The sequence below is a fragment of the Protopterus annectens genome, chromosome 3.part0 (genome assembly GCF_019279795.1).
Source record: "Protopterus annectens isolate FY-2018-M chromosome 3.part0, PAN1.0, whole genome shotgun sequence".
NCBI lineage: Eukaryota > Metazoa > Chordata > Ceratodontiformes > Protopteridae > Protopterus > Protopterus annectens.
The window spans coordinates 1,258,711,905-1,258,726,414 of record NC_056731.1 but is presented as its reverse complement, the minus strand read 5'-3'; positions in this window follow the sequence as shown (position 1 = coordinate 1,258,726,414).

The following is a 14,510-nucleotide window of genomic DNA, read 5'->3' as shown; positions in this document are numbered from 1 at the left end:
AAATGAAAAAACTTTTCCAAAGCTGACTACAATCCCCTCAGAGCAGGTATAAGCAGCTTCACAACCACCGTCCCTTCAGTTGGAACTAGCACTAATGTCCCAAGAGCAGTGTTGCCTTGCTTGTGCTATAACAGTAACTCAGCAATGGTCCCCCCAAAAGAACAGTATATGGCTGTTTGTGCCATCCAACCTGGCCTTCATTTGCTGGAAAATGCATATCATATAACTCCCAGTTAATACCTGCACACATTTTAAGGCCAAGGATATTGGATGCCTTACACACTTGAATGTCTCACAGTACTGCTCAGGTAACTGATGAAGTACCAAGAAATACAGACAAGTAAGACAAAGCTGTACATTTGCAAGCAGAATCCTAGCAGGTTGTGTGACCAGTAAGTGCACTAAGTCCAAATATAATAAAGAGGATTAAAAGTGCAAGTCACAGCTGAAGATCCCATAGCAGTTTACATTCTGATGCATTTTTTTGTGAACAATAACTTCAGTTCTTTGCTGCAAAGCTGTTTGTATGGCAAAGATGGCTAAGGCATCCAACCTGTTCTCTGAATCTACAGTGATGTGAGAGTTCAAATCCTGAACTATGTAAAAAGATCTGATGTGTAGTATCACTTTGCAGTCTGTATGTCACCTTGCTTTTTGCTCAGTTCACGTATGTCTCCCTTTCCATTTATTTTCCTACTTTTCTTTTTTTTTATTCCACTGTTTCCGCAATGCACTGCATAACGCAAACAAATGACTGCAGGTTTGGCTGTGCTTATTTGGCTTGCACAAAGCACAACATTGCTGAAACTGGACTACCTAGGAAGCAGACAAGCAGAAATAGAAACCAAATACATTCAATATATGCTTTTGGCCATAGTGAAAACCTTTCTTGTGAATCAGACAGAATTTTTTTCCCACACTCCTACCCAGTTACTGTTGTGTTATTAAACACCACTGTCTTTCTAATTGCCTGCCCCTTATGTTAATTTGACCATATATCTTCTTCCCTCTCTCCTTTCACTGACTAGTGTGAGTAAGCACAAAATTATTATGTTGTGAAATCACCCCCCTTAAACTATTTAAATTTATTGGTCATCCCACTGTATTCCACAGTACCAGAATACAAAAGTGCTCACCCCTTTCAATCTATCTTGCTCTTTTAAAAATACTGTCTCTCCACTTAGACAGCTAAAACTTAAGTTACCCACTTTCATATATAACTGCTTAATGTAGACTGCAGTGCTTAGGATAAACCTTTTTTTCATCTTACTTTAAACATCTATTGCAAGACCACCAGTTATTGAAAGTCCACATTCTGCCTCTTAGTAGTTATCTTGGAATTAGTGCTTCTCTTTTCTCCTAGTGAGAGAAGGAGTGCAGTTACATTATTTCCTGGAGACTGCTGATCACCAGAAAGCTTAATAACTGCTTTATAGGTGACAGCTTGGAATCTGTGCTTATATTCTGATCCTGGTGAGAGTAGGAGCAGAGTGCATTGATTCCTGACTGTTTTTGGTTGGAAAGTGAGTGTCTGCACTTAACATTCCTGATTGTTCTGGTTGCTATTCAAGGCATCTAGCAGGAAAAGGCCCTTGCATCATTTAGGACAAGACTGTGGATCACCAAACAGGCTTTGGCCTGCTTCTCATCTTGGGATTGGTGCTAACATTTTGCTTCTGGTGAAAGAAGAAGCAAAGGAGCATTGTATCCCAAGAGAGTGAATCTGTGGTGAGATCAGCATTAGCAGGAGCCCCCATCTTTTCATCATTCTTGATAAGCTAATTCATTGTTTTCAGCAAATACTGTTTCATTTGGTTCTAACTTCAGAATATCTGCCTAAATACTTCATCCTTAAATTTTCAGGGTCTGTGTATTAGTTTCCCCTTAAGTGTTTGGCAGTGCTCTGTATAGACTCAGACACTTTGAGTGACATTATTCTTGTAAAAGCACAATTGAAATGTCTCCAATACCTAGTTGCACACAGGACAACTAGTTCACAGTGACAAGCTCTGTCCCCATAGTTGCAAACCGGATACTCCTGACAGCGATTTATATTCTCACTCCAACTGTCTAATCAATAAAAAAGGGCCTGTTGCCATGGATATGAACTTTTCTACTGTCTCTGTTACCAGCTTGATGGATATGGGCATCCTGAGGCAATGTAGAAATTGCCTCATGTTTACTGACCACCAGTTAATTCTCAAACAAACTAATATGGTATGTGAGAGATGTATTTACATAATGTCAATGGAGGTGAAGCTCTCACATAAAAGTACTACTAATGTCAATAAGGTTGTCAGTAGTACACACTCTTCAGCCATCACGCAGAATTCAAAGCAGACATATCGACCTACATATGCTAAGGCACTTAAATGTAACCTTCCTTAACCACAAAGACCTCCTAGACAAAGTACACATAACAAATACCCTCAGCAGCCCTAAATGTGCTCTTTCAAAACAACACCCACATCAGCACATAGAGCTTCATCTCATGGAGCCTTTACCTCTAAGCCCATAAGGCAAGCCACCACACAATCCAACATTCTAATCATTCGAGGCTCCATTGTGAGACACACTGATTCCCCTTTCACTAGGCTGATTAAGGAGGAAGTTATGGTCAGATGCTTATCAGGGGCTAGGATCCAAAATATTACGAAGGCACTTAGGTCATTGGACCACAATTACCAATATGACTCAGTCATAGCCCATGTGGGAGTAAATGACCTGAGATGTACCTCCATAGACTATATGAAGGGAGATATCATGGAGCTCTTAGAATATGTGTCTCAGGCTGGTATGATCCCGGCACTGAGCAGCATTTTACCTTCTCCAAGGATGATGCCACAATACAGACAAAAGATGATTGACTTTAATAACTGGCTTAGTTTCTTGTGTTATTTTAAAGGGGTTGCAATATTTGTCAGCATGGCAGGAGATGATCAACAGACCATGCTGCTTTGCCAGGGATGGTCTGCACCTCTCCCCTCTAGGATTTTGAATGTTAGCAAATCATTGTCTTCCCCCATAGTGCCTTTTTTAGGTAATACCAAACTGAAAGTACTTCCGACATAACAAATCAAAACTAAGAAAATCTAAAGGTATTACTGCTCAATGCTAGCAACTTAAACAAAAAACTCCACTCCTTAGAAGTTGTCTTTACCCTAGAGAATGCAGACGTCTGTGCGGTCACTGAGACATGGTTTAAAGCCACAGAGAGCACACCAACAGTGCTAGGTTATAATGCCTTCCACACATTTATTTAGGCCAGCTACTTACAGGCAGGGACTAAAGGTGGAAGTGTCGCTATTTACATTAAAGATCAACATACTTCAATGCTGGTCAGACAGGACAATGCACTTGAGCTGCTCCATGTTCAAATCACAATAGGCAAAATCCAGTAACACTTCCTTGCAAGCTATAGGTCCCACTCTATGACCCAGGAAGCCCATACCATGTATTTAAACTTATTAGAAACAGTAACCATTCAACTCAATACCATATTCATGGGTGACTTTAATTACTCCATTATTAACTGGGAATCCTATACAATACCAAATGTACATTCCTGGATTTTGTAAACACAAACTCCCTGGACGAGATAGTCAGTACACCAACCGGGGGTGCAACCATGCTGGATCTGGTCCTCACTAACATGGGAGAGTGCTGCATGCCCCCTATTATGTCTTCCCTGGTAAGGTCAGATCACAAAATGTTCTCATTTGGAAGTAAAAATAAACCTGGACTCCTAGCTAAACCTGGAATATTCAGGAAGTATTCTAAGGCTAACCTCCTGCTACTAAGTGAGAACTTGGCAAAATGTCCAGCCCCCATAAACCCTGAGAACACTGCTGCCAATTCAGAACTGTTCACAGAAACCCCGTACAAGCATATTAATAGCTGCATAGTGGCAGCTGTACCACCAGTAAGTACAGAACTAACTCAAAAAACAAGCCACCCTGGTGGAATCACAAAATCAATAGGCTGTATAACAGGATGAAGAAAAGTGTGGCAAAAATTAGGGGGTGCAGCACCCAGCAGGATAAAAGCACTCTCGTCAAACTAAACAAACAACTCAGAAGACAAAGTCTACCAAAGCCAAATTTGGGGTAAGTTTGGCCTCTCAGGCCAAGGACAACCACAAAGCATTCTTTAGCTATGTCTACAACCTCAAAGGCAATACACAATTGCATGCAGCTCTCATTGTAAATAGAGCCACCTATACTGAGCCATTAGACATAGCAAATCTCCTGGCTGATAAATTCATCTCCAACTTTATCACTCTCTCTCTCCCTATCAACTTTTCCTCAGGAAATATTATCAAATATAACTCCCCCTACTATCACCAGGGAACATGTCCGTAATGCACTCTCTAAAACCAAGAACATTGCATCAATGGACCCAGACAATATCCCAGGATGCCTTCTAAATAGCATGAAACATGACATATCAAGGCCTCTTGAATTACCATTTCACTGTAGCCTCCAAACAGGTTTCATGCCTCCTGAATGGAGAAAGGCAACAGTCATCCTTCTGCACAAAGGTGGGCCATCTACAGACCCTGGAAACTAAAGACCAATAAGTCTCACTAGTCTTATATGTAAAGCCATGGAAAGAATTATCATAGAGATGATCAACAGAAATATAGTAACCCTCCGGACACTGGACCCAGCTCAGTTTGGTTTTGTCAACGGCAGGTCATGCCTACTCATCCTGGTGGACTTCTTTGAGAAGGTCACCAAAGCAATGGCTGTGGGCAAAATAGTTCACACTGCCTACCTTGACTTGGCCAAGGCATTTGACACAATACCTCACTCAGGCATTGACAAACTCAAGAGGTTAGGTACAATCCTGTATGTCACCTGGTAGATAGTTAGCTGGCTCACAGACAGGACCCAGGAAGTTAGAATTGGAGAGTCCACTTCTACAAAGAGGCCAGTCACAAGTGGAGTCCCTCAGGGATCAGTCCTTGGACTGCTCCTTTTTGGCATTTAATTCTCTGAAGTCAAGACCAATGTCATTGGTCTCTGGCTGACTAAATTTGAATTTGATTGCAAATTAGGAGCTGTCATTGAATCTCACACTGACATAAATGTTCTCCAGGAGGAGCTGACACAGACGAACAGCTGGTGTCAGTCATGGACTAAAACTAAATGCCAAGAAATGCATAACAGTATCTTTTGAGAAGTCATCCATACGTGGTAATTATCATATTGACAACACACCCTTTAGAGTTGACCCAGTAGTCAGGAACTTAGGGACTCACATGGATAGTAATCTAGGCTTTGACCATCATGTGTCTACAGTGGTGGGGAATCATTCTATGTTGCGCAAGTTATAAACAAAGATATGACATCTAAGTCCAAGGAAGTCATTGTTCCACTGTATTTGGCATTCATCAGACCTATCACTGAGTACAGCCCCCCCCCTTTTGTATGTACCTAACCAGGCATATCTAACAATTGGAATGTCCACAGAGGTTTCTCACTAAAAGAATACAGGGCATAAGTAAAATGTCCTATGCAGACTGCCTCAAGGCCTTATCCCTGTAGTCTGTCTCCTAGAGGCTTTTGAGGAGAGATCTATGCCTGGCATACAGGACATTGTCAGACCCCACTCTGATGGACCACCTGCATATCCACAAAACAAACAGCACCAGAATCACCCATTCTTAAGACTGAAACCTCGCCTGTGATATAAATAAGACCTGCTGGAGAGATAGGTATGTATCCTAGAAACTACCACGTCTATGGAATGGGCTCCCCATCCGTATGAAGCAGAGTTACTCACTAACCCAATTCAAGTCCAACTTGGACAATTGGATGGGAAACCGCAAATTCATCTCTTGTTTGGCACCTATGTATCTAATGGACACAGGTTCATCTGCTAGGTCCATGCTTACACTTATCAAGGGTATTAGAACTTGTCAGATATTTGGGATGCATGGCACGGCTTAAAAAGGCCCTTGTGGTTGTTAGCCTAGTAAATACCTATGAACTTGACTCTTGAAGCTAGAAAACAATGACATACATTTGCATTTCAAAACTGCTACCCTTCAGACAACTCACATTAATGCAAAACACATTATTCTATCAACTGTATAAGTTTGTAAGAATAGTAGGTAAAATGTGTCCCTATGTTTGTCCTTTTTCAACCCAATACGTATGGCTTTGTCCAGATTCCTTGTTATAAAAGGCTGAGAGGTATGGCCCAGTGTGCTATGGAAATGTATATATGATGCTGTCTGACTTCAGTCCATGTATTGGCCACACACTCACAAGCAGGGATGTAGCAAGCAAATTCTATTTTGTACTCACAAGCACTTACTGCTACCCACCTTGGACACCTATCACTTAAAAACGGATACATCTGTCAAAATGTTGCTTCCAAGCACTTAATAAATGTGACATTTTCAGCTGTTTCCCCTAAAGCTATTGAAGATATTGCTTTTAGATTAGAAATATTATACCTGTTGTTGGAGGCAATCATTTAAGCAGCTGCAGGCATAATATGACCTGAAAAAAGCCATAGCGATGTGATACTCAGAAAGAAATGTACTCAGTACAGTCCAAAGAGTATGTTTGGCTACACCCTTTCCCACAAGCATTACAACCCTGGGGTCTCAGTTTATTTTTCCACACATATATCTACCACACAACAAAGTGTAATTTATAATGTGTGCTGTCTCATGGACATTGCCAGTTGGTGGTGCTCACAACCTTGCTCTGCTAAACTCAAACATCCATATATGCTCAGTAAGGGTACTTGTGTTGCTGCACAGCTAGGCTTCTAAGCAGCCTAGTGTTATTAGGATATTAGCCTCATATGAAGCTACAACCATATGTGCCTATGCAGGCCTCCCAAGCTGTTGTTCCTCACATGGCCTGCTGATATCATCTACTATAAGTCCACCTGCACTCATGTATAAATCAGACTTATTCCATGGCACGTGCATTAAGTACTGTGTTCTGTAGTCTATGCACTTAGGTAGGGGTTCTGTTTTCACTTCAGTTGACTGTGTATGTCTTTAGTCAGCAGAATAGAAGTATTATCCTGAACTCACTTCTCCAAAGGCATGGCTGGCCATTTTTTGATAGCTGCTCAACCCTACACATTCATTCCCTACTGGTCTCACAAGCTATTGGCTCCCACAGGGCCTGCTGATGTCATCTACTATAAGTCCACTTGCACTCCAATACAAGTCAGACTTGTTCCATGGCGTGTGCATTAAGTACTGTGTTCCATACTTGTTCCATGGTGTATGCATTAAGTACTGTGTTCCATAGTCTGTCAACTAAGGTAGGGGTTCCAATCTCAGTGCAGTCAACCTGCATGTGTGTGACTCTAGGCAGTAGACTATACATGGTATCCGACAGTTACCTCTCCAATGCCTTGGCTGGCCATTTTTTTTTTTGATAGCTGCTCATCCCTACACAGTCATTCCATACCAGCCTCCCAAGCTGTTGTCTCCCACAGGTTCTGCTGATGTCATCTTCTATAAGTCCACTTGCATTCATGTGTAACTCAGACTTGCACTGCATTCCTGTGTAACTCAGACTTGTTATGTGTTGCATGAAAGAGTGGGAGGTTGGCATAATGGTTAAGGTGTTTACCTTACAGACACAAGGTTCAGAGTTTGATTCTCACATGGGGTAATTGGCTAGGCTTAAAATGGCCCTCAAGGGCACTTAACCTAGTACTAATCTATGAACCTATGAACCTATATATACCGTGTTCTGTAGTCTATGCACTTAGCTAAGGGTTCTATTCTCATGGTGTGTCTCTGTGTGTGAGTGAGCTGTAACTTGATATTGCAGAGAGTATTTTACACAAGCAGGTGGGACACATATCTTGTCCTCAACAGACACTGCTAATGTCATCAGTTATAAAGGATTGTCAAACACAATGCAAGTCTGGCTTGTGCTTTGGCTCATGTATTATGTTCAGTAATCTATAGTCTGTGTATTTAGATAGGTAGGGGGTTCTATTCTCAGTGCAGTCAACTGTAGGTGTGTGGGTGAGTCAGCTATAATTTGATATTACAGACAGCATTTTACACCAGCAGGTGGGACACTGTTATTCCCATATGCTCAGCAGACAATGCTGATGTCATCACCTGTATCAGAGTATTGTATATGCATGTATCTCACCCGGGCATGATCAGAAAGTGGCCTGGATGACAGACAGACATTACATCATGTGATCCAAGACAGATTAAAGTGATGTGTTTTAATCTGTACACATACATCATGGCATGGTTTGTAGGCTCAGTGTTAGCTTGATGAGAAAGCCCTGCAGGGTGTCCTGCAGATGCATGTTTTTGGTGAGTTACATGCAACAGAGAGCATGATACTGTACTGTTCTGATGAGATTACATTACAGTGCTGTCGTGTGATCAAGAGATCTGAATGTGATGGCCTGACTTATGATGTGCACCATACGTTTCACCTGGATAATCATTAAAGAGAACAGTTAGAAAGTAATGAGACACATTGCAGCTGTTGACTTCACAACCCTTACAAGAGAATACACTATAAAGTAGTGAAATGATGATGCAATATGCTGTACTCGGCAAGGCAAATATAATTTACATGTACAATTAACATTTAAACAGCACAACTGTAGATATACTAAGCAATAATGTAGCTAAGCACTTGGTGCATCAGATACAAAGCTTTAGTTTCCCTGAATTCAAAAGAGAGAACTCAGGGATATGGCACAGTTATCATCACTTGCACAGGGTGTTGTGGGGGGGGGGGGCAGGAGGCCTAGGCTGACAAAAAAAGTTGTTGAGTGTGTGTGAGCAAGAAGGGGAAGCAGCCAGTCTGAACCAAGTAATTGTTTTGTGCATGTCTGTAGGGGTCCTCCATGTGAAAATGGTATGTGACAGTGTGCATGAACACAACCAAGCTCAATGCTAGCTCTACACCTTGGTATGTTGGACAGATGTGAGCTGATCATGGCAGAGTTGTCAGTTCATCATTGTCACCCCCAACCATGAGACCTGGCTCTGCCAGGAGATGCACTGGTACCTCCATGCCCAAGGTCAGCTACATTGCTACTACCTGACTGTGACTGTTGTCTGCTGGATGTGGTCCCTTCACAGGAATCCCCATAATCACAAACCCATGGTCTGCCACATCTGGGTGTGGACAGCACACTTCCTGATGGTGCAGGGGAAGTACTGCCACTACGGGAGCATGATCGGGCATGGCCACATTGTCTAGAAGCAGATGGTGTGGCTGACCTATGCCCATGTGGATGGCATTCCTCTCCCAGCAGAAGTGTCATCAAGACACTGCACAGCTCATGATATAAACCTCTCATTCCATCATAGGAACTCCATGTTCTAGTGTGTCATTCAACCAATCCAGTGAATTGGCTACACTGTGGAGGAAGTTATGGATGTCCGACTGTGCCTCATCTAGAACCCTGAGTATTTGTCTGGAGCACCTTTCAGAACATGCTTGTGTCTCCATGATGGCCCTAAACATCCATTGAGTGACACAGGAAGAGACACCTGCACCAGGTGGAGAAGGGACAACAGTCCTCTTCCGAGAACCCCTATCAACCCTCCTGCATGACACTTCTCCAACACTTTGGCTATGGACAGATTCACTGAAGCCACAGTAGCCACACTCCCCTGATCAATGTCCTCAACCTCAACCTGTCCAGTATCTCTGGCCTCAGTGGAGTGGGTAGGTATAGGCCTTTCGGCTGTGTCTTAGGAAATTAAAGGAGGTCACTGGATGTCAACCTCTGTGCCAGATTCAACCTCTGCATGCCCCTAACTGTCTCTCAGTTTGATCATTATCATCATCAGTGTCAGTTGAGATACTGACATCAGGTGTCAGAGTGCCCACATTCCTACTTTCACTACCAGCTGTGATACAAAGGGAGAAACACAGGAACACATTAATACCTGCACTATTGTGCTGCAATATATGCTAAAAAAGTACACTGCTGTCACTATTACAGACAGTACAGCAATACATACAACAGGCTGAGAGGACACATTATGAGATATCTTAAAGGTTATCTACAGTACTGACATAACTGTATTAAGCTTACTATCTACAGGAGGCCTCTGTCTCTGTATTCCTGACTGTCCTTAAATAAGTAAAGCAAGAGGTAATGGCAACAGCATCACATTTAACAGTAAAACAGAGGGTAATACATTTATACCTCTATACCTGCAGTACCTCAAATGTCAACAAGAATGTGGCTGACAACTTCAAATTAAGCTTCTAACTGTAGCAATCCTAAATCCACCCACCTCAAAAAATCAACTGACGCAGACATATATATTATTGAAGTTTGTGCACTATGGCACAGTATCCTAATTATCATCTTACAAAACAAACCTGGAAGCTCCTCTTGGGATGCAGGAGTTGTGCCCACATCCAGAACATAATGTGCCATGGATTGCTTGGAGCTGTCCTGGGTGGCAATGTTTGCCAGGAATGCCTCAGTGGCAGTAAGAGGGGGGTTTTGCAGCAGGGCCTCCACCTGTGACTTGACGATCATGTGCCACTGCAGTTACAATCCTACGTGCAGCAGTTACCATATCTGTTTCTCTGTGATGCACCTGTTCATATGTGCAATTGTGTCACCCAATGGTGTTAATGTTAGCCACTAATTCATCCCAGAGGACTGTATGCTCAGCTAATGGTCAAAAAAGCGAATTTTCTTTGATCGAGCTTTAAAGATTGAAGGCACTAAACAGTGAAGACATGGAACAGTGAATTTTTTTCCTAGGGAAAAAAAATGCTAGGCTGTCTTTGGAAGTCTGGCATTTCCTCCACTGTGGTGCAATCTCAGAGTTGGTATATTTAAGTTGGGGGTGTGGGAGCCACAGCCCCCCCTTCCACTTTTTATTGTGTTTACATTTTTTTTCTTTTTTTGCAGAGCAGCGATTTTTTCCCTAGGAAAAAAAAATCACTGTTCCGTATTTTCGCTGTTTAGAAGTTCGATCTTTAATGCTTGGTCAAAGAGCATTCGCTCTTTAGACCATCCGAGCTTCTGATATAGACCCGTAGAAAAATACTATGAAAAAGTATGGTTGTCTTAGTGAGGTGAACAATGTACTAACTCCTCAACATCAGTTTAGCTAGATACATATCGCCATTTTATAATGGAGTACATCATTAATGGATTGCAGCGGTCTTAGTCTGTGCTCCAGAAATGCTTATTACTGCATAAGCAGGTGAATTGTATGGTAATCAACCAATCTTGTGAGGCAATAAACACGATACAAAGCATCCATGCAGACTCCATGCTGGTTTTTCCTAGGGATGTTACAAAGTGTGGAGTACAGACACAGCATTTACAAGGTAAGTCCTGAACATGCACTGTAATGCATAATACTATTATGGCATATACTTGTATTTCATCACTTGGTACAGCAAGCAGGCAAAAGGTGAGTGATGTGTACAGAAAGTCAAGTAACATGACATGAGAGAGTTATTTTACTTTTATGTGTCCATTAGAAAGTAGTAGTCATCAGCCATGCAAGATTCACACATTCATAACTCTCCAAAGTACTGGTGATCAAAGCATGGCCTCAGTTTAGCATCATATGCTGTAATGGAATATCTTTACATAGAGAAGTTGTGCCATAACATGACCTCAGCTTGGTTCACCCCCTCAAAAGAACAGTGTACCCTTGCATGTGCCATAACAGGAATTCACCTTTGCTCCCACGAACAGAAGAGCAGTGTATGGTTGTTTGTGTCATCCAACCTGGCCTTCATTTGCTGACATTTGCATATCATATTATTCCCAGTTAATATACATACATAATGTAAGGCAAATGAGGTAGATTGGCTTTCAGACTGCATATCTCTGAATACTGGCTAGATAACTGCTAAATGGCCAATCTACACAGATTGGTATAATTTCAAGCAATAGCCCTACCAGGTTGTGTGATCGCTAAGTGCAGTACATCCAAATATATTCAGGTCACTCCACAACAAGTACAAATATGACTCTGTCATTGTCCATGTTGGTGTGAACAACCCGAGACGTACCTCCCTGGACTACATGAAAAGAGACATGGAAGAGCTCTCCAATCTTGTAGCCCAGGCAGGTATGACCCTAGCCCTGAGTAGCATCCTGCCATCACCCAGAATTATACCGCAGTACAAGGACAAAATGATTGACTTCAACAATTGGCTAAGCTTCTGGTGTCATTCTAAGGAGATCCAGTATCTGTCTGCCTGGGACGACATGGTCGACAGACCATGATGCTTTGCCAGAGATGGCCTGCACCTGTTGCCCCTGGTTTTCCGGATACTGGCTAAGTGTCTTGCCGCCCCTATAGTACCTTTTTTAGGCAAGGTTCAAATGACAAATTCACCACTGTAACAGGAACAGGCAAGCAAAAACTGGGGGTAATGCTACTCAATGCTAGTAGTCTAAATCTCAAAATGCACTCACTCGAGGCACTCCTTAAAATGGAGAACATTGATATCTGTGCAGTGACTGAGACCTGGTTCAAGGATCTAGAGAGCACCCCTGCATTACCAGGCTATAACTCATACCACACTTTTCGGCCATCTAACCTGGACCAGAACACCAAAGGGGGAGGTGTGCCCATATTCATTAAGGATAGCCACACCTCCAGGCTAGTTGCGCAGCATAATGCATCTGAGGTTATCCAAGTGCAACTAACTCTGGGCTAAACTGAAATCCAAATTGTAGCTTGCTACAGATCCCGCACCATGCCCCAGGATTCCTACTCCTCTTTTCTTGATATACTGGAAAATATTAGGGTTCAAACACCCTAATAATTGGCGATTTCAAGTACCCCACCATTAACTGGGAAAACTACTCATGTACCAACTCCTTCGCTCAACACTTTCTGGAATTCATAAATTCCACTGCCCTGGATCAACTTATCCACACCCCCACCAGAGGCAACAATATCCTAGACCTAGTCCTTACCAACATGAGTGACCGGTGTTCCACACCTGAAGTCAACTCCTTGTTGGTCAGATCCAACCATAAGCTAAACATCCTAGATATCCACATCCCGCCCCCACCTACCATTAAGGAAATCACAGTAAAAAATTTCTACAAAGCCAACTTCATGCTTCTTAAGACAGAAGTGGCGAACTTCATGACACCCATGCAGATGGACAATACAGTTGCAACTGCTGAATCCTACACAAATGCTCTCTATAAGCACTTACACGAGTGCATGGATCATGCTATCCCAAACAGAACCAAGACGCTATCCTCCAAAAAAAGGAAGCCAATCTTGTGGTCCCCTGCCATAAACAAACTCTACAACAGAAGGAAGAAACTGTTGCAAAAGAGAGTACAATCCAATGAGTTGAGGAGCTCCCTGGTCAGCCTCAGCAAGAAGCTGAGATCCCTTATAAGATCTTCCAAAGCTAGCTATGAAAACAAAATTGCCACTGATTCTAAGGGAATCCACAAAGCATTCTATAGCTATGTCAAGAATCTCAATGGCAACACCCAGATTTGCTCTGAGTTACAGCACAACAGCACAAAAATTACAGAACCAACTGATATTGCCAACATCCTGGCAGATAGGTTCAGTGCTAACTTTACCCCCCTCTCACCCCCCTAAAGGGCCCATATCTATACAGGAAGAATGCAGAGTCCCTGTAATCACATATATGCAGATAAAAGCTGCACTCTCTAAATCCAAAAACACAGCATCCATGGGACCTGACAACATCCCAGGCTGCATTTTACACAAACTTCAGAACAAACTGGCTCCACAACTAAGCACCATGTTCAATGATAATCTCACATCAGGCTTTGTGCCACTGAATGGTGCACAGCAACAGTTATCCCACTCCACAAAGCCACCACTGATCCTGGGAACTATCGCCCAATTAGCCTGACAAGCCCGGTCTGCAAGGCCATGGAATGTATCATCATGGAACTCATAAACAAAGACATTGGTAACCTTCAACTCTGGACCCCACCCAGTTTGGGTTTGTGAAAGGCAGATAATGCCTTCTGAACCTGATTGACTTCTTTGAGGCAGTCACAAAGCCATAGATGAGGGTAAGGTGGTTCACACAGCCTATCTTGACCTTGCCAAGGCTTTCAACACCATCCCCCATTCTGGAATTATAGCTAAACTCACTAAACTAGGTATAAATCCCTATGTCACAAGATGGGTTGCTAACTGGCTCACTGACAGAACCCACACTGTAAAAGTTGCAGACTTTAAATCTGACTTCAAACCATTGATAAATGGAGTACCACAGGTTTCAGTCCTGGGACCTCTCCTGTTTTGTATCTACTTCTCTGAAGTACAGACTAACACAGACAGCCTCTGGCTAATGAAGTTTGCAGATGACTGCAAACTAGGAGCCATAGTTGAGTCACCAAATGATGTGGACATCCAACAGAAGGGCCTCACTGAGACAGATGCCTGGTGTCAGAGGCATGGCCTCAAGCTCAATGCCAAAAAGTGCATGGTCATCCCCTTTGGTAAAAACTCTGTACCCATGAACTACCACATAAACGGC